The 21348-nt window shown below is 38.5% G+C and overlaps 1 protein-coding gene across 5 annotated transcripts in view; it reads right to left on the minus strand.

Moving 5' to 3' along the window:
• Positions 1 to 21348, minus strand: part of PRUNE2 (prune homolog 2 with BCH domain) — a 1332432-nt gene that overhangs the window by 1303279 nt on the left and 7805 nt on the right. The window lies entirely within an intron of this gene.

Consider the following 21348-nt stretch of genomic DNA (forward strand, 5'->3'; position numbering starts at 1 on the left):
TTAGATAAGATGCATCAAATTTTAGGTAATGATACAATCCATAAGGTTTTATCTGTAAATGAAGTTAACATTTCTTACAGGGCTACTGATTTTTATTTAAGGGATTTGTTATTTCAAAAGCAGATTACACCAGCAACTTGTAATTGTTTTATCTGTAAAGGCATGTCAAATCTCTAAGACCTTCAGGATCCAAAAATTCACAAAAAGTTATTAGAGCCCCCTTTACACCTGATAGTTGATGTGGATGGATCAAAAACAGAACCATTGGAATTATATGAAGATCATAAGTTGAAATAATTTATGAATTTACATATGTATTTGTTAAAAAATTCATGAAATTTTCTTTCTTCTTTGACTAATGATTTGTTCAATGAGGATATTATCTTTGTCACAATGGATGTTGTTGATTAATTTTCTGTAATCCCATACAACACAAGCATGCAAAAGTATCGTTATAACTGATTGACTGTGATTTTTGAGCAATAATAACTTGAAAATTGTCTTGCAATTATTGGATATTGATTTGTGCATCAATTTTACATTTTTAGGATAGTGAATATTTTCACCAGAGAGTTACTATACTTATGAGTCTGAGTAATTTTCAAATACAGTGATGTCTTATTAGGAAACTACATTCGTTTTTAAATCTGAGTATTTCAACTCTTTTAAAAATATTTCCATCTTATGAATATTTTTATATTGTGGGCTGATTCATTTGAATAATAAGACACTTTTTGTTATATTAATAATACTTCTGTTTTTTTTTTTTTTTAATTCACTATTAACTCATCAGTTAACAGGAAGAATATTTTGGATGTCTTTATAGACAAGAAGTGAATTTCAGTCATATATGTATAGAAAGGTGAGTTTTACATACTAATATTTGCATATCAACACTTGTCATACAAAGTTCCAGAAAAAAAATGATTTAATAAAGGGGCAAATGGTCTGGCCAGCTTGAATGATTTTTAATTTCAAAGACATGCAACTGGAGCATTTTTCCTTGGGCCTCTGCTGAAAACTGGCTTTGTTCCAAGTCAAACTTTACTGGTAAATAAATGTTAAATAAATAAAATAACAAATCAGCATTTTTTTGTAAAAGCTTGACTATTTGATAGACAGACATATTTAAACAGAGGGGATATGTAAAGTGATTTATCATATTGGTTTATGATGATGCAGTGTTGAAAAGATGGAGTGATTTTATGCAACAGTATTGGGCTTTTTGTTAGCGACTACTGGATAAAGAACAGAAAAGGTTTATGAGATCACAATCATTTTAACCTATACCCTTGGTGTAAATGTAGTCGTTAATATTATATGGAAGAACTTGTCCTTGATTAGCAGTGATGACACCTTTAGAGAGTTGTGGGGTAAGTTGAATACATTTATATCTAAGAAAGAGGTAAATTTACCATTTAGTTTAGGGGGATGTTACAGTAGGTATAGGTTAAAACAGAAAAAGTCAGGTACATGTGGTTGTGGTGCCTGTTACCAGTGCCCTTCCATCTATAATTCAGATTTTGTTATACTTTCAAAATGATCTGATCTTATACATCCTTATAGTTTGTCAAACCTGTGGATGGTATTAAGTAAGTAAAACTAAAAGATGTCTAAGAAAACAAATGTATAACATTTCTATGACATATCAAAAAATGACCCTAATAATGCTTTGGTTAATGGAAAATTTATTCACTTTACTAATTTTTTTGTTTAAGAAAAATCAAGGCTCCAGGTGGTAGTCGATGAGATGCCATAACTGAGGAAAACAAATTAGTGTGGCAAATTAGTTAGAACATTATTTTTATGTGCTATTTTCAAATTTTAGTATATTAATGTTTGAAGTTAGATTCATATATTTTACAACTTTTGTATAATAACAGTTCATTGATTAATGAAATGTGTGTCACATGCTTATAGTATATTATTTTAAATGTTCTTGTCTGGAGGAGTGAATTGTTCTGATGAAGTCCTATATATCTGTGTGGACGCAAGCACTCAACAGTTATTACATAGTGTTATACAAGTTGGTCATACCCAGTTTTTTTTGTTTCCTGGTGGTAGAATTTATACATGTGGTTCAACTTAGTTCTGTCAGGAGATATAATCTCAGTTTGTGTTATATGCAGATGATTGAATATTAATGTCAGGAGATGTGGCTGTAAATATTGGTACTATAAGTGAGACATGCAACAAATTTAATGAAGAGTCAGGGTTCAGGTGAAACAGCAAAAGGACAGTTATAGTAAGAAAAGGAAAGGGTGAGCAGATGAAATAAAAAGGCAGAGTTCCCTAAGTACTTATGGCTCTATCTTGAGAATATACAGAAAGACTTACAGGAAGTTTGAAAAATGGTAATGGATCTTTTCCGGGGGGTATGGAGAGAAGATTTATGCATTGCTTTGGAAAATGAATGCAGCAAGGATGATAATACTACCAATAGTACTTTGCCTATTTCACAACATACAAATAGACCCTAGTGCCAATAGGCTACAGCAAATGCAGAAAGACAGACAGCACTAGATCAATAGAGGCAAGGGGAAAAGAGACAGCAGGGCAAAAATGAGAATAAATAGGGAGGACTAGGGGCTCCCACATTTCTTAACATATGCACTGACATATAACATCATTCAATGGAAAGAAATAGAAGAGAAAGATGTAAAGCAAAGGAGAGTAAAGAAGAGGGAAATGTGGGAAAGCTTACTGAAGGATAAGAATGAAACAGCACTAAAAAACTGGGATGCAGGAAGTGTAGTGATGGAAACTCAAAGACATTGTTGGCTAGATGGGTGACAGCAAAGACAGGGAAGAAAAATGAAGAAATCTGGAGCAGAAGCAAAGCAGATGAAGAAAAAGAAGATTTGTTTTGCATACAAAGGGATGGAAAAGAATTATTTAAAACAATGGAAGAGTTAAATACAGAAATGCAGAATACCAGAGGCCCAATGAGGACCCACTTCATACTATAGAAAGCTTGGAAAAAGAATACAAAGAGCACAACAGGAGAAAGGAACAAGCAGTAAGGGTCAGCAAAAGGAGAGAAGATGGCACCCTGGAGGAAATGAAAGATGTTAGGGAAGCAAAGGACCAAACAGATATATCAAGCAATAAGAGAAAGAAGGATCCACACCAGCAAACGAAACCACAACTCAAAATACGAAAAAACAATCAACAGGCACCAACTCCATACTGCAGGTTGGTTAAAATAATAATTTTAATGTGAAATACGTTGCACCCTCCACGTACGGCAAAAAACACAGCAATACAAATGATGAAATTAAGCGCTTTTCGTCCGGATATTATCCAGACTTTTTCAGATACAAAACTCTAAGTTACAAACTGTAACCTAACGCAACTAACTGAACTCATGAATGAGCGGCTGGAACATTTATCTACAAAGGTCGACCAGTTTTTGGACTTAAACACACGGGGCCCTGACTTTTTCAGTGCTTCGGGAACAGTGAACTCTTTTATCACTCATTCGGTAGAAACCGAGCAGGAGCAACCAGGGAGAACCCAGCGTATTGGTGGGACTGGGATCAATAACACTGTGACTACTGGTAACCAAAGACAAACTACCCCACCAAACAGTGGGCTTTTTATTCCAGGACTGACGATTACACAGGATATTACTAACTGGTTGAGCAATGAACTTAACTTAGACAACCAAAAGGGGAATATGGATCCTGATGTACAAACTGACAACAACATAAGTATTAGCAAAATGTTAAAACTATTAGATGCTAAACTTTTAAAAATTAAGAAACTCCAACTAGAACTTAATTATTTTGATAAATACATTAAAGAAAAAATAGTACCAAAGTGTTTAAGGTACTGGCAATACACAACGGGGTTAAAGCCGGGGTCGGAATTCTATAAAGAACTTGTGGTCTTATTTAATAATCAAGGTCTGGACTTACTAAAGTGTATGTCAAAACATTACCAAAAATTGATTAACAACTTGGCTAGCGATATTTTAGTGTTGGAAGTTGATATTAAGGCTAATATTGCTTTCAGCCGCTACCAGTATGACTACAACCATATTTTCACAAGTATAGCCCAGCAACTTGAAAGACTTAAAGTAACAAAAATTAAGAAACTACAGAGGGACTTGAAGGCGTACGCAGAGGGTACTGCCTATCCAAAACCGCCAACTTCACAAGTGCCACTGCCCCCTCAGGGGAGATCTAACCAAGTAGTATTACTAGGTTCTAGTTTATCTTACAACCAGGAAGTACCATCAACATCAAGGCCTAATTTGAGCCCAGGTCAAAATAGTAATGACAGTGAGAATTATATTAATGCAAGTGCGGATTTGGATAATTTTCAGTCTAACACTAATGAAAGGGAACAAATGCCTCAACTTAATGCCCACCCCCAACAACAACATCAATACCAACAACAACAACAAAAAAAAAACTACGGGGGGGGGGAACAAATGGAACTCGAATACTTTTTATCCCAAAAGAACTTACAGCACTCGCAGCAACAAGAGAAATTAAATACGGATGACAACTTATCAGCTAGACCGGAGGAGCTGTTCCCTTGTAGGACTGTTGTTAATATAGAAGGTGGCTTTAAAATATACAGCTACACGGAGTACAACATTGACAGTGACCTTGCTGAACTACTTGCTAAGGGTCTAACATTTGTTCCTACAAGCAAGTATGATCTAGCTGATTTGTTAATTATCTTTAATTTGTTTATACAGAAACTAAACCTAGCAGTATTACTGGATAATTCTACATACAGCAACAATGAACTCAGAGTTGCGAGTACATTTAACCCGCCAGTAAATACTCTTATTGGAATGTTTGAACTTTTGTGTGAACACGAGTTCAGGAAAACCCTTCTAAGTAAAAAGAGAAACTCTAATGAGGAAAATATATCCCTTGAGGAAAGGTTTTTGTTGTCATCCTTTAGGAGCTTCCCCATTCGTTTTATGAAGCCAGATAAAGGTGGTTGCCTAGTGGTTATGAATCACGAACACTATGTTAAGAAAATGATAGAGATTTTAGAAAAAGAAACATATGAGGTAGTAAGTTTGAATGAACTAAATATTGCTTATAATAGAATAAGAATGTTCATCAATGATTTGTTCATCGATGGGATTATTGATGTCCACCTTAGCCACTTTCTTACAATTTTATCCCCCAAACTGCCTCATGTGTTTGGAGTACAAAAAATTCATAAGGGCACCAAGATCCACCAATGAGAGCCCTAGTGGATGCAAGGCAATCCACTACATACTCATGTGCGATGGTCGTAGACTCTATACTTAAAAAAATTGTGAATAAAGAAAAACAAATTTGTAAGGACTCATGGTCCTTTCTTGGTAAGATTAACACACTAGAGTTCAGGGAAGAACTGAACTTCCTTACAGTAGATGTTTGCGACCTTTATTCATCCATCCCACAAGACATAGGTACTGAATGGGTCCTTGAATTTATTAGGTTAAAAGAGGCGACTGAAAATAAGCTAAGATTAATAGAGGAACTATTGGGTATTATCCTAAAAAACAATTTCATCTCTTTTGATAAAAAGTTTTATCTGCAATAAATTGGAGTTGCCATGGGTTCTCCCTGTGGAGCTAGTTTCTCTAACTTAGTTATGGCCCACTGGGAAAATAACTATGTCTTCAACAGTACCTGGATGGAAAGAATCATTTTTTACACGAGATTCTTTGATGACATCTTTTTAATAGTGGATGGTGATATTAACATAGCTAACAACATAGTGGAATTTTTCAATAGTACAGTTACCTTTTTGAAATTTACTAAGGACTTTCAGGAGCAGAAAATCCACTACTTAGATGTTGAACTTGAAAAGAATATCCTGGAACAAAGATATATAGCTAGGATTTACAGGAAAAATTCTTACTCAAATTCATTCCTGCACTATACTAGCTCCCACCCCCTCCACCAGAAAAAAATCAGTGGTGAAGGGGCAGCTAGTATGAGCTGTGAGGATGATTACTTGTGAAGATGATTTCAGGGAAGAATGTGACAACCTAAGAGGTATATTTTTGCATAGAGGTTATCCCAATAACCTTCTGACTAGGGTGATTAGTGAAGTTCAGTTAAAAAGAAGCAAAGGAATTTATAAACCCATTCTGAGTAAACACTCACTGGAAGAACTAACAAGGGAGGAAATAACCACGCAACAACAAACAGTAATTGAATCGAGTGATTTAGATGTACTGAATAACTCCAGTAATTCTTATTCCCTTACACTAATAATAACATTTAGTCCAGTAGTGGAAGAAATTCAAAAGATAGGAAATTCTGGCCCCTAATGTCTGTGGATAAGGAAATATTTAATAAAATAGGTGAATACCCAAATATTACCTATAGGAGGGGTTTGAATATGAAACATTTATTAGAAACACCATGGAAACCAACTAAGGGGAATGCAGGCATGTATAGATGTGATGCGTGTCACCATTGTAGGCATATTGAGGTGGGTAATAGTTTCTGGATTAGGAACAATACTTACTATATTAGAGACAAGTTTAATTGTAACACTAGGTCAGTAGTATACTTGGCACAGTGCCAAGGTTGTACAGCTTTCTATGTCGGTAAGACTGACCGAAGACTGCGCGAAAGGATAAATGAACACATTTATGCTATCCAAAAGCATAAAATGGACAATGCTTTAGCAAGACATTGCGAGACAAATCCAGACCATTATTTTAGGTTTAAGGCTATAATGCAAATAGCTCCACAAGGCACTAGAAGGTTATCTGAGGATAACATGGTTAAATTACTTCTTGAAAAAAGTGAGTTAAGTTGAGAGCTTAGACTCCACGCTTGTAGTTATCCAGGCATAAATGAAACTTATTCAATAACATGCATATTGAAATTAAAAAGCTTACTAAGGTGAACTAGGATATATCTTGACCCTTTACATTTATTTTGTATATAAATTCACACACCTTTATTAATTAGGTTGGCAAGGAGGGTATAGAGTAAAGATGTGGTATATGCCTTACCCCAGGTCATCTCATTACTTGCTGAATAGGATAACACAATGTATACATAATAAACAATGCTTAGGCACACGTACATAAATTAAATGAATTTGGCACTGTTATGTGTGTTTAACTTTATGTTTATTAAATGACTATTTATTTAGAGTTAAAACAGATTTTAGTATTGCTAGACGTGATGCATTTTTACAAAAAATTTTTATAATGGGATAGTATGGGGCTTTATGTACCCACTACCTAGTTTTACGCTGTCTCTAAATGCAACATTAGGATTGACATATAGGCTAGTATGAATGAATTTGTGATGTTAATGTTACTACAAATGTTTTTATAGGTGTAACGTAATTTTCTGGAATTTACTTGTGTCGACCTGCAGATTTACTCCTTCTATTTTTACTTACTCAATTATTGTTTGAAATGACCCTTATATCAATTGACTACTGTTTTAAACAATGTTTTTAAAGGATTTAATGAATTTAGTACCACCCATTTGACCACGTCGTTTGACGTGGGCTTTTTAAACAGTATGTAACTTAGAGTTTTGTATCTGAAGAAGTCTGAATAATATCCGGATGAAAAGCGCTTAATTTCATCATTTGTATTGCTGTGTTTTTTGCCACACGTGGAGTGTGCAACTTATTTCGATTAAAATAATTGTTTTAACCAACTTACAGTGTGGAGTTGGTTCCTATTGTTTGTTTTTTTTTGTATAATAAGAGAAAGAAGGGACAAGTTCAAAGAGGAGACAATATGATTGAATTGGGAAAGGGAGGAAGGATGGACGGAATTTGCTGGATACTGGCAAAAGAGAATTCAGGTAGCAAGGCACATGCAGAAATTACACTGAGTGGGATATCAAAGCCTGAAAATACTGCATAGATGGTATCTAATTCTCATTAGATTAGTAAAGGAATGCAAAAAGTAGGATAGTAGTTGCTGGAAGTGTCAGGAAGAAAACGTAGGGATCATGCATATATTCTGGGACTCTGTGTGTGTGTGTGTGTGTGTGTGTGTGTGTGTGTGTGTGTGTGTGTGTGTGTGTGTGTGTGCGTGTGTGTGTGTTTGTGTGTGTGCGCACAAGATGTCTGGAAGCAGACAAAATATTTGAGGCAACATATTTCACAAGGAAGCACAAAATACTTTACATAATATCTGGAAAGAAAAAGAAATGAACATTATCATACCGCTGATATCGAAGTTAAAAACATCATCACTCAAAACTGGAAGGTGACAAAGCAGTACAGGAGCATGAATTACATAAGAGGTTTCGGGATATGTGGAGAAGATAGCAGAAGCTGTTTAGAATAAGGAAAGGAGAGAAAGGAAAAAAAAATAGAAAGAGTTATTTGAATACCACAAGTGTGAAAATCAAAGCAGGAGTAAGGAGATGGGAAGCCCAAAGGGGAAACTAAAAAGGAGGGTGGGTTGGGGGAGAATAGGAATAAGGTAGGAAATGAAGCATCTGTATTCAGATTTATGCAAGTGAATTTTATGTAAACTGATTAGTATTGCTGAGGCATACAAAAGGCTAGTGCTTGTTGTTGTTAGAATAGCATATTTTGTTAGATACCATTTTGATTTATATACCAGCTGTCTGTTTTAGATATAATATGGTCAGTATAATGGTGGAACATTTATGTTTTGGTCAGTGATGACTCTCAGAAGTTTAGTTTTGTGAGGGGAGAGGTGTAAGATGGGAAAAATGTTTAGTGGTTGCATAATATTTTCACTTTTTGGAATCTATCTTGTTTTGAGATAGCTCCTGACAGTCTGGGCATGTCTTTAGCTTTCTTACACTGCCAATGTAACTATTGCCAGCCTAGTAAAGTTGCAATGTGGAAGATCAGAAATTGTGCCTAATAAGGAAAGGCACAGATAAGAGATCTGCAGATTCTTAGTAAAATAATGTAAAGGTGTTTAGCTTTAACTGTTCAGTGGCTGTAGTTTTAACAGATACAAACTATTCTGCCTAGAAGCAGGGCTGCACAGTGCTATAGCAAATCACATTGCTGCCTCACAGTACAAGGTTCTCTGGTTCAATTCTCAGTGGGGCTGCCTTTTCTGTGGAGTTTGCAGGTCCTCTCTGTGTTACTATGGGTTTCCTCTTTATGTTACAGTATCCTCCCACTCTCCAAAGAAATGTAGTAAGTGGACTGGACACTTTAAATTGGCCATTGGTGTGAGTGGGCATGTGGTGTGAAACTTGACTCTAGATGATTATCATTGTTGAAATGACACCTCGACCCCATTTGATAAATGGGAAAAAGGGATTATGGATGGATGGATAGATAGATTCTGCCTAAAAGCATTTATAATACAAAAGAATGAAGTTTCTTATGTTCGGGGAGAAAAAAAACCTTGATTGCTTAGTCTCCCATTTATGTGTGCTCCTTACAAAAAATGTTATTCGACTCTGCTGAACTGTGCTGCATAAAGGTTTTTTTTTTTTTTTACCTTAACAATTTGATGCCATGAAGTCCTGGGGGTTTTTTTTGAGCTATTTGTGAGTAGCTGTAGCAGAAATCACAGTTGGGAAAAGCACACGACAACAATTTTCCACCTTCAGCAGAGTTTGAAGTCTCTGCAGGTAAGCTTTTGTTTCATGATCTTTGAAACAGATTATTGATTTTTACGAGAGCAAGTTAAATGGATGACAGTGAGTTAAAACTGTGTGAGAGCTGGATACAATTCATGTATTCCTTATTAAAGTGGGTTTTAATCCCAAAAAGATATATTTCTGTATAAACCAAAAACGAAATGGAAAAGGTGCCAAAATACAAATACCAGTAACCAAAGTCCAAAATAGCACCCAGGGAGGAGAAACAGCAGCCCATGACCAAATAGTGAAAAACACTTATTTAATATATAAAACACATAAACATTTAACTTAAATCACCACGTTTTTATCCTCAATACAAAGACATCATCAGATGCAATGTATTCCATACTACCTTTCTCTTATAATCCCATCAGTTATCTAATTGAAACCATTTCAAAGATCAATTTGTCCTTAAACTACTAAAAATAAATACATACTTAAATAGCATTGCTGATTAAATACTTATAATAAGTTTAAAAGGTTTTATAAACCTGTGTAAGTAAATCATATTATGTGCAAACCAGGTCTTTACAACAGCCATTAAAAATATTGGTGCATTGGCTAGTAAATCAAACTCAGGCCTCCTGCCTGGAAGGTGAGGGTTCTATCACTAAACCACCTGTATTATTAGATCTTGTACAAACCAGAAATATACATTGTATAAAAAAACTAATGTAAAGGCTGCTTCTAATGACCAACCACCACCATTACAATAAAATCTCCTAAACAAAAAAAAAATCATTGCTTCAGTGTTGCATGTTTTAAAAAAACAACAATAAATTCACTTTATGAGATATGTGAAGGCTGCAGAGTCATGGAGATAATGGGGAAGGGAGTAACTGGACTCCAGAAACATAAAATGTTAGTAAATTTCTTCCGCAGTTTAAAGAGGGGGATCATTTTGATAGTTTCATTCATATGTTTGAGAGGGTATGTAAATAGTATGATGTTGACCAAAGGCTCTGGGTACGGTTCCTGACCCCCTTACTCCATGGTAAAGCTGTAGCTATTTTGTCCAAAATGTCTGATATTGACTGTTTTAATTATACTGCTGTTAATAATTGTTTGTTAGACGCAAGGCAGATGAAAGTGTGTGTGAATATGTTGCTGAACTGAGCACTTATTTTCATAGGTGGGTGGGTGAATGTCAGGTCACCACTTTTGAAGGGCTGGCAGACCTTCTGGTGAGGGAACAAGCCCTTAGCACTTTGTCTGAGGACATAAGGATCTGGTTAGCTGATAGACAATGTGCTACTTCAGAGGAGTTGGGGAAGACCTATACCTAGCAGGCAGGGCATCCCTGCACAGGGAAAGGACCCAAAGTACTGTTCATGGATCTATAGGAACCCATGATGGGCAGCCCAGACTGCCCCAACAGAATCTACCAGTAGCAGAGTTAGCCACTAGTCCAGGTACATGTCCAGGACCTGGGGTTAAATGTTTTGAATGCAACCAGTGGGGCCATGTGACTTACAGATGTCCATGGAGGCAAGGTGGGAAACAAAAGGTGAGAGAACCAGTAAGTGGGAAAGACAAAATGCCAATAGTATGTTGTTTTGGGACAACAAGGGTACCAAACTACCACAAGAGGTTATATCCTATTGTAGTGAATGGCAAAGAGGCCATTGCTAAAAGAGACACAGCCTCTGACATAACCATTGTAAAGCCTGCAATGGTTACAGAGGAGCACTTCTTGCCTAGGCAGTCTACTCCAGTCAGAGCTTTAGGAGGGGACCCCTTTCCAAATACCTTTGGCTAGGGTTCACATTGACTGGGAAGGTGGAAAGGAAACCAGCAAGTAGGTGTGGTGAGGATATCCCTACAGATGTCCTGATAGGGAATGATTTTGATAATGCAGTACCATGTGCTCATGCAATTACATACAGTCAGGCTTGGAGACAAGCATGAGGGTCTGGTAGCCTGGGGAAGACCCAGTCAGAACACATGCTTGCAGCCAGGACTGGTGAGGTGGCTACTTCAGGGAGGAAGCTACTCTGTAGCAGTGAGACTGGAGGTGACCCGCAGCTGCTTGTGGGTACCGATGTTCCCTTGGACAGAGTGACTGCAAAGGTAGAGGTGAGTAATAGTACCCAGGCTGACAATGAGGCACTACTGTCAGAGGATGCCAGACTTCCTGTGGAAGGGGAGCTGTGAAGGGTTACAAGGAGAGAGTTGAGACAGGCTCAGCTGTCAGACCCTACACTGCAAGGCCTGAGGCAGGTAGCTAGTGAGGCACCTGATTCTCAAGGGAAGGGAGAATCTGCATACTGAGACAAAGGGTTACTGTATAGAGAGTGGACCCCTGAGGCAGGGCTAGACGATGAGAGGATACAGCAGTTAGTATTGCCTAGAGACTACCATCTGGCACTTCTAGACATAGCCCATGATATTCCCTTTGCAGGTCATATGGGCATAAAACATACAAAGAGACATATTATCCAGAGATGTAACCGGGTACTGCAGGAACTGTGAGCAGTGCCAAAAGGTAGGCAAGGCAGGAGACAAGGTGAGAGCTCCTTTGATGCCTTTGCCTGTGACTGAGGAGCCATTTCAGAGGGTAGGTTCATAGGTTCATAGGTTTATACTAGGCTATCTGCCCTAAGGCATTTATAAGCCTAGCCCAAATTATTGTGGCTTACGCCACCCCTTATATGAAAAAATACTGTGCCCATTAGTTTGTTGTGCCTCTGTCCAGCAGTGACCCAGAGATGATTCCTGTAAACCTATGATCTCCCATCCACAGGTCTAGATTTCTCTTGAACAGAGTCAGCGAGGTGCTCTGCCTCACATGGACCGGGATTTTATTCCACAGCATAGGGAGTCTCTGAGTGATAAATCTATCCCTCCAGCACGCCCTATTTATATCCGTGCTAAGGTTTAAGTCGCTTGCTCTAGTGGTTTTGGTGGATTTGGATTTTTGAGGTGGAGCATGTCCATTAATTCGGGTTGGACATGGCCTTGTATGTCAGGCACATGTCACCTCTGAGCAGACGGTATGCGACTGAATAGAGCTGGAGTTTCTTCAATCTGGCAGCATATGACAGATTTTGGAGTCCTTATCCTTTTGGTGAGGAACTTTGGGGTCTCTCCAATTGCTGCAGATGTCGGGTGAGATACATCCCGAATGGGGCATTGTACTCGATCATTGGTCTGATAAGTGAAGAGTACAGGGGAACAATGACCTCACTAGATCTGGATGTGAATCCCTTCATGATCAGGTGGGCAATGTAGAAGGTCTTTCTAACCACTTTAGCAATGTGAGTGTCAAAAGAAAGGCCACTGTCAACCTGGGTCCCCAGGTCCCTGATAACCTCTTCTGTGCTTAGTGGATTGCCACCTATATGGTAGCTTGGGGTTACCTTGTTTTTCCCGTAGGGTATGACTATACATTTTTGGCGTTTAACTTCAGGCCATGGCTCTGGCACCAGCTATCTGTTTCCGTGAGTCCCTTCTGAACGATATCAGTGTCCGATGCACTTTCCACTATCAGTTTGCAGTCATCTGCAAACTTTGTCAGCCAAAGTCCTCCCATGTTGGCCTGTACTTCTGAGAAGTAGATGCCAAACAATAGGGGCCAAGGACCGGGCCCTGTGGGACACCATTTGTGACCGGCTTGGAGTCTGACACAGCGCCAGTAACTCTAACCCTGTGGGTTCTGTCCTTAAGCCAGTTTGCAACCCATCTTGTGACATATGGGTTTACAAGTTTTTCTACAATAGGGTATTGTGTCAAGCTGCAAGGTCAAGGTAGGCTGTATGGACTGCCTTTCCTCATCAATGGCCTTGGTGACTATTTCAAGAAGTCGACCAAGTTCAAAAGGCATGATCTTCCCTTGACAAAGCCAAACTGGGTCGGGTCCAATGTCTGCAAGTCCCTATATCTTTGTTTATGAGCTCCATTATGATCCTCTCCATAGCTTTGCAGACTAGACTTGTTAAGCTTATGGGTAATTACCAGGGTCCGGACCACAGTTGCCGTGACGCCACATCCTGTGGTAAGGCTGAGATTAAACAGCTGCCTTATGTGTGGGTTTAATTCCTCATTTAGCTCGTGTAGCACACAGCCGGGGACACCATCCGGTCCCATTGATGCTGTGTTTTTAGCTTTAGAGGTAGCTATGGATATTGTGGGGCCTCTGAGTACCCCAAGTTCCACAGGGAAAAAGTATATCCTAGTGGTAGTAGATTATGCTACAAGATACCCTGAGGCAGTGGCTTTGTCCTCCATTGAGGGAGAAAAGGTGGCAGATGCTTTGTTAGAGATTTTTGGCAAGGTAGGTTTCCCAAAAAAAATACTGACTGACAGAGGTGCCAATTTCATGTCAGACCTGCTGACTTGTCTGTGGATGTCCTGTGGGGTGAAGCACCTGAAGACCACCCCTACCATCCCCCAGACTAATGGTCTTGTTGAGAGGTTAAACTCTGCAATCAAGTCCATGCTATGGGCATTTGCAGACTTAAGAGGGAGGGGGACAAATATTTTCCCCAACTGTTTGATTACAGAGAGGTTCCACAGGAATCCACAGGTTTTTCACCCTTTGAGTTGTTGTATGGGCATAGGGTGAAGGGACCTCTAGATTTAATTTGTGATGAGTGGGAAGGAGTCTGTTGTGGCATATGTCCTAAATCTCAGGACAAGGCTCAGGAAGCTTGTGGGTTTGGGTTACATCAAAGAAATTCCCCCTGCACGAAAGGCAATTGCACGGCTCCAGTAATATGAAATCCAAAAGCCAAAAGATGAGCCAGCAAACTGTGAGACTGAAATAATATTTGTTCAATGAAAAAACAAACCGGTTTCGGCTGATATACAACACAGCCTTCCTCAGTGTAACTAAAATTCATTGAAAATGATCCTTTTATAGATGTATTTTGATTAAGTCAAACCTGTGATTGGGTAATCAAAATTGTTCATTTAATCCAGGTGGGAATAAACCACCCAGTTTAACAATCCACTTCTTTTCTTTTGTATCAAGAATGGAATGCCATCCTGCTTTGTTGGATTTATTCCCTTTTATAATGTCTATGACCATGAAATTGAAATTGGCAGATAAATGTTTTGTGGAATGTTTAAATAAAGCACTACTTGGTTTTTTATTCCTCAGGTCACTAGTGTGTTCAGAAATTCTCAGTCTAAATGGCCGTGAAGTTTGGCCTATATAGAAGGCACCACAGCTGCATGTAGCTAAATAAATCAGCCATTCGCTGCTGCAATTAGCAAAAAAGTTAATGTTGTAGACTGTGCCACAGTTCTTACTTGTAAATTGTTTGGACTTCAAAACTTTTTTGCAATGAGTGCAATGACCACATGGATGGCATCCTGTGAGCACCTCACCACTGAGTGTAGTTTGTACTTCTTGAGAGGATGTTCTGGAATGTGAATGTTTATAGTGGTTGAAGTGTGAAGCTAGATTTCTGCCCTTACGGAATGAAAAATAGCATCTATCTGATAGAACATTAGTTAGGTTGTGATCACTCTAGAATATTCCAGTGTCTTTGTACACTATTGATTAACAAGTTGGAATTCCTACCATAAGTAGTGACTAACCTGATAGGTGACAGCCTGTGCTGCTCATGTTGTTTATATTAAAAAAGGTCTTCTCTTTTGAGTGTATTGGCCCAATTGCTGGCCTGTAGGACATGTCCCATCTGATAGCTCCTATCCCTGAATCTGCAGGTCAGATCCTGTCTGTATTCCTGAAAAGTGGAATTCTTGGAACAAATACATCTCATTCTAATGTACTGGGATTTGGGGATATTTTTTGTTATATGAGGTGGATGAAAGCTGGATGCATGGAGGAGGGTGTTATATTGGGGATACTTCCAGAAAACTTCAGTACATAAAGTGTGATCTGATTTCCTAGAAATAGAAACATCAAGAAAAGTGATTGTGTTTGGGTCAAAGTTGACCATGAAGTGTAAACCCCATTTATTTTCATTTAAGTATTCAATGAATTCAGACAAATATTCCGCATCCGACCTCCATACCATCCAGCAATCATCCAAATAACGCCTCCATATGTTCATCTCTGTCAGGTACAAATTATGGCCTGCATCATAAATAAGCTGTTCCTCAAAAAAGGCCATAAAAAGGTCAGCATAAATGGGGGCAAAAGATGCCCCCATGGCTGTACCCTTAATTTGCCAATAGCAGGTGCCCTGATAGAAAAAGACATTATTGGTTATGACATGCTCTGTCAGGCCTAATAAAAAAGTACTGAATTCTGGCTGATACAATTCTGATTTATTTAACCAGTATTTAAGGGCCTCTAAGCCAGCAGCATGAGGGATGTTAGTATAAAGGGCACTGACGTCTAGAGTGCACATCAACCATTCTGGTTCAAATTGGGTGTCTGAGATGATTTTAAGAAACTCAGTAGTGTCTTGTATACGTGACCTGACCCACTTCAATAAAGGTTTAAGTTGCCTGGTAAGAAATAATGACAATGGCTCAGTAAAAGAGCCTCTCCCAAAAACAACTGGTCTCCCAGGTGGTTTGACAGGATCCTTGTGTATTTTGGGCAAAAAATAGATATACTGGCTCATGGGATCTTTAATGGTAAGCTGTTGCCTGACTTTGTCACTAATGATACCTTCATCCTTGGCTAATAATAGAAATTCATCTATCTGTTTTTTAAACTTAAAGGTGGGGTCCCGGGCATCTCAAGATAATACCGCCTGTCCTGAAGTTGTCTTTTTGCTTCCGCCCAGGAGAACCTGGCAGAAGCCCAACAACAAAAAAATGTCTGGTATGACAGGAATGCTTGAGCTAGAGAATATGCTGTAGGGCAGCAGGTAATGGTTCTCATTCCTGTCAGACACAACAAGCTGCAAGCAGCTTGGGAGGGACACTACAAGGTGGTAAGAAAGGCAAGTGAAGTTAACTACATGGTGGAACTGCTAGGCAGGAGGCAGGAGAACAAGCTATATCAGGTTAACATGATGAAACCTTACCATGATAGGGAGGCCCTTGTGATGAGTATTTGCAGTGGCTTGCAGGAGGAGTCTAAGGGAGATCTGATGACTGATCTCCTCAGTGAGGCTCGGACAGACAACTCAGTGGAAAGGATAGCAATGTCCCAGCAGCTATCTCCTACCAAGTTCGAGAAATCCAAGCAGTGTTACAGGAGTTTGGGGACCTGTTCATTGGGAAACCAGGGTGCCCCCACATGGTACAGCACCAGGTGGATACCTGACCCCAAAGGCCTATTAGGCAGGCCCTTTATAGGGTGCCTGAGAGAGTCAAACAGACTCTGAGGGAGGAGATGCAGAAGATGTTAGAACTAGGGGTAATTCAAGAGTCCAACAGTCCCTGGGCCACCCCAGTGGTGCTGGTGCCAAAGAAAGATGTCAGCACCAGATTCTGTAACAGTAAGTGGTTGATCTTGAAGTCGCCTTTCATAACATAACATGTTCCTTAAAGATCTAGTATTCTTGTAGGAAAAACTGGGGTGAGGACCTACAAGTGCTCTGAGCCTATCATCCAACTGTAGGATACCCCAGTTCTTTCTAATGACATTAGTAATACTCTTATTCTTGTTGGTATATGAAAGTACCATCCTCTTTTTACTTCTAGTAAATGGCCTGCTTTGTTCCACCTGTTCACTAGTTGCTATCCTAATGTAGGGTCTTGTTTCTTCATTGTGTTCTGTTTGTTGCAGGACCGTCAGATCATTGTCATGGTAACCCCTGGATTTAAAGTCAGCATCTAAGCCCATCAATTCATTCCTATATGCTGAATCATCGCTTGTTAGGTGTGAACAGCGTGCTGCTTGATTCTTAACAATGTTCTTGTGTATGTGGGGAGGATGCATACTATCCCGATGTAAGTATGTGTTCTTTCTACAGGGTTTCCTATAAATGTTGGTAGTGAAACACCCATTATGCTTTCTGATGGTAACATCTAAGAAGTCAATCTGGTGACATGATCTCTCCCCAGTCAGCCTAAGAAAAGATGTGGTGTTGTTGATGTAACTTAGAAACTCATCTAAGATAGTAACATCACCACTCCAAACAAAAAACACATCGTCCACAAAACGTTTATAATACTTGAGGTGCTGTGAATAGTTCACGCTATCCCTACATTAGTATAGCAACTAGTGAACAGGTGGAACAAAGCAGGCCATTGACTAGAAGTAAAAAGAGGATGGTGCTTTCATATACCAACAAAAACAAGAGTATTACTAATGTCATTAGAAAGAACTGGGGTATCCTACAGTTGGATGATAGGCTCAGAGCACTTGTAGGTCCTCACCCCAGTTTTTCCTACAAGAATACTAGATCTTTAAGGAACATGTTATGTTATGAAAGGCGACTTCAAGATCTACCACTTACTGTTAGAATGGGTACCTTTCCATGTCGCAGTTGCAATCAGTGCAAATACATTCTGGGCAGGAATAACTTTAGGCACCCGGACACAGGTGTGCTATATAAATTTGATCATTATGCAGACTGTAGGACAAGGAACATAGTTTATTTAGCCATCTGCACCAAATGTCAGGCTTTCTATGTCGGTATGATGAATAGAACTTTGAGGGAAAGGGTTAGAGAGCATTTATATGCGATCAATAGGGAGAATGACAGGAACGCACTGGCTAGACATGTTCTATCGCAAGGCACCACACACACTTTTGAGTTCTTAGTTATTGAATTGATACACACCACATTGAGATTAGGTAATGTTAGTAACTTCACTGAAAGGGAAGAATGTAAATGGATCATCAGAATGAAAGCAGATGAAGGACATGGCCTTAATGAGAGGGTTACTCTGAAACCCTTTCTAGTCAGTCGTCATCTGAAGCATTAGCAGTTACTTATTGCTATACATTTGACTTTTCCATATCTCTTGGTGTTAGTAGGAATATGTATTTTTAGAAGTTTTTCAGTAGTTTCATATATTTGAAATGTTTTTTATTACATGCTGTTTTTATATGCTTTTGTGTTTTTAATAAATATTCATATGCTATTTGCCATCTGAGATGTTAATAACAGTAATAATCTATTACTACATCCATTTTTGTGTCAATGTTGAATTTTGAATTTTCAATTTTCACAATATAAGTTTCTGACTTTTTATTTATTTAGAAGTTTCTGACTTTTTATAGTTATGTATTCATACAAAGGCTTTCATTGGTTAACTGTTTAATTGATATGTATTTAAATACAGAAGTGATGAAGTGTTTTATTAAAGTCTGAATAAGCGTCCAGAGTAGACGTGAAAGCGCTAACAACCCATGGAATAAAGTTTTTTTGCTGTTCATAGAAATTTTTATTGATTTTTTGCTTTTTTTGGTTGATCGTTGGCTTCGATAGCCGTGGAGTACCTGCACCTTGATATTGACAAGTTAAAATGTATACCACACAGACTTATGAAATTCTATGCCAGTACAGAAATAAATGCTACTTACTGATCGATCAACATCTCATGATCATGGGCCCTAAACATCTTGTACCAGGGCAGCTACCCCCATTGTTCCCTCCTAGCTGTACTTCTGGGAGTATTTCATAGGAGACTTGATATTTCACTGGTAGTTACTAGGCATGCAGTCTGCCAGACCACTGAAGAGCCTAGACCAATTTTCCAATTGTTCCTGAGCACTGTCTGGATGAGTGGTTTGCTCAATCACATAGTACGCTAATAGAGATCGAAGGAATTAAACTCTTGACTACAGGAAGCAGCTCATTAGTAGCTCATAGCCTTAATCTTCCGAGCTAATTGACAGACTATTAAAAAATGTCTATATAGCAGAAAAGTGTCAGGCTAATACCGACAAACTGAGCAGGTTACCCATTACCAACCCGGACAATGCTGATCTCCTAGTGATATCAAATGTTACGCAAAATATAACACTGCATCCTGAGCAGATTAGCTAGCAGACTTCCATTAATGTCATTTTCATCACAAGCTCATAAGTATATGTTGAAAGCTTGGCCTGTTATAAATAAGACAAGATATTTGCCATATTATTTTAAGAAGAATAAGCATCAGCGGCAGAGGTGCATTGTGGGGATTTGGAGTCACAGTTCCTCCACGGAGTCACTCTATACTACTGAAGGAGTCATAGTTCCTCCAGGGAGTCACTCTATACTACTGAAGGAGTCATAGTTCCTCCACACAGTCATTCTATACTACTGAAAATACACCGGACTCATCATTAAATTTTCAGAATGAAAAGCTCAGTCCTGCCATATGCACAGTGGCCTGGCAGGATCAGAAAGCAAAAAAGAATCAAGGATGTGTGATGAATGTCAAGAAAAGTACAAATTATAACCTCAAACATTTTTATATCCAAGAGAATGACAGGGAGGGACACAATCTAGACTATATGTCCAGTGTACAGACTCACTCCCTTGGAAAAATGTTTTACTTTGGATAGCTTAAAGTATGTGGATGCATGTGCTAGGAACTACAGCATTTATAAAATAACCACTGGAAACGTTTTGGTATATATAGACTATGTATCAGAAATGCTAATTTTTGATAACTGATCTAGTTAAGCAAACTTCATGAAGGGAAATGGAATGCATTATGTAATTTTAGCTGATTTTCATACTTTTTCTAGTGGCCTATTAGGCAGAGCAGTAAAGCCTTTGAAAGAAGGAAAATGAAGAGTGAGACTATGGTTATCAGATTACATATCAGAAATTCTTGACTAACTACAGAATAGTATTTGTTTATAGCAGAAGTGGCTATGTAATGATGTCAAAAATGCTGAGATCCACAACCGAAAGTGGCAAAGCCCCCATACTGCCATGTAAATGACATTGTCCCCACACCACCATGTGTAGGGCATTGCCCTCATACCCCCATGTGTACGGCATTGTCCCCTTACCGCCAAGTGTAGCACATTGCCCCATACCCCCATTTGTAGGGCATTTCCCCATACCACCCCTACTGCAGTCAACTGTGAGGTATCATAATCAATAAACCAAGGCAAATGACCCCCCCAACGATTTTACCAATATTACTTACGCAGTTTAGTGAGACATGCCATTTCTATTCAGCCATTTTATTTGTTCTTTGTAATTGTTCTCTTTAATGTATGATTTCCTGGACTTGGGTTCAATTCAACGAGCAAGGGTTAGTATTTCTTATTCTGATACAATGGCAGTTAACTATAGACATAGCAGTTTCAACATAAAAGAACTAAACAGACATGTCAACACCTAATAATCTTTTTACATTCTTGGAAAGAAATGTCACTATGATATGCCATAAATGCTTCTGTATGTAATATATTTTAAACATGCTAACAAATTCTAGTTTGGGAATGTATGAAGAATAGGTAGCAAATATTTAATTTAGTTTATCATGTTCAAAAGGAAGTGCTAATCTCCTGGTGAGTTGCTATGCTGTTTATATCTGGACGTGTGCAAAATACTTGCTAACACTTTTCATTCTATTTTAGCTGTTCTGCAGCAGGGATGGGAACAGTTACATCTACATGTACATTTGGCTAGCACATTGATACCCACGTCATGAAAGCGATGAAAATGAAAGTTGCATTAAGGCACTTCACTAAGAAACAGAACAGGCCTATATCGAGAGTCATCAGGAAAATAGCCTTTAAAATGTTAACTCCAAAAAATGTAAATTGCAAATTTAGTGCAGGCCATAATATGCCATATATTGCATGTGTCTGCCTTCCTTTGAATAATGAAACAATGGCATGTTTGTAGCAGTAGTACATTCTACCTTGCTGTACAGTTTGCTTATGATACTTCTAAACATGGTTTCTGCTTCAGTATCCTACACACAATGAATG

Source organism: Protopterus annectens, chromosome 2.part0 (genome assembly GCF_019279795.1).
Source record: "Protopterus annectens isolate FY-2018-M chromosome 2.part0, PAN1.0, whole genome shotgun sequence".
Classification (NCBI taxonomy): domain Eukaryota; kingdom Metazoa; phylum Chordata; order Ceratodontiformes; family Protopteridae; genus Protopterus; species Protopterus annectens.